Consider the following 2,771-nt stretch of genomic DNA (forward strand, 5'->3'; position numbering starts at 1 on the left):
TGCATTGTCCAGCCATCATAAAAATTCAGTCTGATTCTGTTAGCCTAACTGAAGTCCCGTGATGGCACCACGGACCTCAACAACCTGACCTCACTCACTGGATGGTGTGATGTTGCTCACTTGTTTAGACACTTGAAAGCTTTATGTCGACTGTGTTGCAATTTTGTCTTGTCCTGTCATCATAAAATCCAGTTTGATGGCGTTTTACACCTATTGCTCGCTTGGCTATAGTCAGATCTAAAATCTGTGATAGGAGCACGGATTGAGTCTGTGGGGAGACCACGGATAACTCCAACGTTCGTGGTATGGTCACGTAATTTAATCTATTGATTCGTGCCACGGACACGTTTATTTCGTAATTTTTCGTCTTTCGTGATCACAGCTCGATTATTTCTGCCTGTCGGCTGCAGCAGAGAAGCTGTTTAATCAACATTTATTCACGAGATCTTATCGTGGTTTATGTTATTTTTTTTTAATGTTATTATTTCGGTCTTATTGCCAGGGAAGCTGGATTGTTTTACTGTTTATTGATATTTTTAAAATGATATTTTATTAGTAGGAAATCGCCCTGAAGAAGTCTCGTTCCGAACACATCGCGATATTTGGCATCAGTTCACGTGTGTCAGCTGTTGGTAAGTAGCCTAGTAAATAAATACCTAAATACGCTGTCCTAATAATGTGTGATATAATGTCTTTTCTGTTTGTCCATATTAATCTGCCAAATATATCTGCCATTTCCACGGAGACATTTCCACGTTTCATTGCTTTCTAATTCAAAATATATGATTAAACACTGCCTGTCACGTGACGTGCTATAGGCTTAGATATATCAGATTAAAAATAGTACAATTAGTTCCAAAGTTGTATTTGTAGTAGAAGCACAGTAAAAACAACACTTACCATGCTTTTACCACAGTAACCCTAGTTTTACTGTGATAGGGTGTGGTAAAAGGACAGTAACCACAAAACTTACCATGCTTTTACCTCTGTATTGATAGTTTTAAAGTGATATTTGTTGTAAATGCATATTAACCACAACACTTGCCATGCTTTTAACGCTTTATAATGTAACATCCAATATTTTTAAGGTAAATCAGTACTTTTTCCTTTAAATAATCCTATATATTATACATAATGATATTTTCTTTTCTCTTTTTTCAGCTGAAAAGACCAAAAGGGCCTTTCGGACTCAGTCAGCCCATTTGAGGACAAGTAAACGGAGGAGACGGAAAGCTGCAAAGGCAAATATTCACAATGGTATGTATGTGTTGGTTTGAACCCTAAATCAAACATTTTATCAAGCATTTGTTGTTTCTTAAAACTTTTCTCACAAAACCCATAGCCCAATCAGTACAAACATAGTCTGAAAGTCTTAATAATTCACAAGATTTAACAAGTTGTCAAATTCGTACGATACTCGTACATATTTGTATACTCGTACACAATCCTGCAGCTTTTACTCCTAGTGCTGTCATTGGCTACTGCCTCAATTCCTGTACATATTTATCGCGATATTTGTAAATCAGTTGCGCCACTTCTTGGAAAGTTGACGGATGTCACACACACTGTCAGAAAGTTTATATTAATTGCAAATTGGTCCCCGTCTGTTCATGTTCCAGTGATACATGATGTCTCTCCACACCTCATAACCTACCTCTGTTTGCAAGAGTGGAAAAGCTTATCTGACTTGTCACATGACATCAGATACTCGATTATTTTGTCATAATCAGATCAGTTACACTGCTGATAACTGTCCCGTTTGCATGTAAATCATTTTCATATGATTATTGCTTGCTATTAAAGACATACTTTTATTCATAGAAATGCCCACATATCAGTGAACTTATAAAATAAAAATGCTTTTAACATTTAATTATGCAACACTCTTTACAGAAAACATATCCTACAGTTATAAACTGACTATTTGCAAGTAATGTATTAAAATTACCTTCCTTTCTGTTTTGCAGGATTACTTAGTCCTTTTTTTTTTAAAGCTCTACAATATCAAACTCAACAGCTCTTTTAGGAGCCAACCATTACAAGAGCTACTAGTGAGTCGCAGCGAATCTTGCCGTGATCAGCCCTTCCCAGGTGAAGTTTCTAGAATATTGCAATCAGTATTTACTCATCAAATGTTCTCTCCTGAATCATATGGTAAATTAACTTATTTAATACTGTCTTAATTTATGTTTCAGGAACAACAGTAATTGCACATAGAGTAAGTCGAGACTTTCTTGTTTTACAGCCGAGAAGGAAGACCAGTCCTTATATCAACGCAAGCTAATCGAATAAGTCCTTTGTTTCGGGTGAGGAAGGAACATCTGGTGCCCAAAGAAGACAGAAAAGTGAGCGAGTCCATTGGTATGTCTTGAATTGAAACAATGCTGTAAAATGTAGTACATAATTTGATGTTGACAATTTTACATTGTACAGGTTTTCACTTGGTTTTTGATAATGTGAAGCTCTTGAAACAAGTGACAGAAGAGTATGTTGTCTGGAAAGAAACCAAGCATCACTGGCAAAGGCTCAAAAGAGACCATGCCTTTCTTAAAGATCTTTTAAAATAGGTTGCTGTTGATATGGGTAAAACAGTTTTTGTTCAGTACTTAGCTTATATTATGTGCTCCAATATATATATATATATATATAATACTTCAATGTGTATATTATATAATGTACTGACTGCTGCTTTGTAAATTTATGTAAGGAACAGGCAACTCTGGCCCTTTGCATTCTACTTTTTGAGGTTAATTAAGAGTTAACCTCCAACC

This window comes from Squalius cephalus (genome assembly GCF_949319135.1).
Source record: "Squalius cephalus genome assembly, chromosome: 17".
Taxonomy (NCBI): Eukaryota; Metazoa; Chordata; class Actinopteri; order Cypriniformes; family Leuciscidae; genus Squalius; species Squalius cephalus.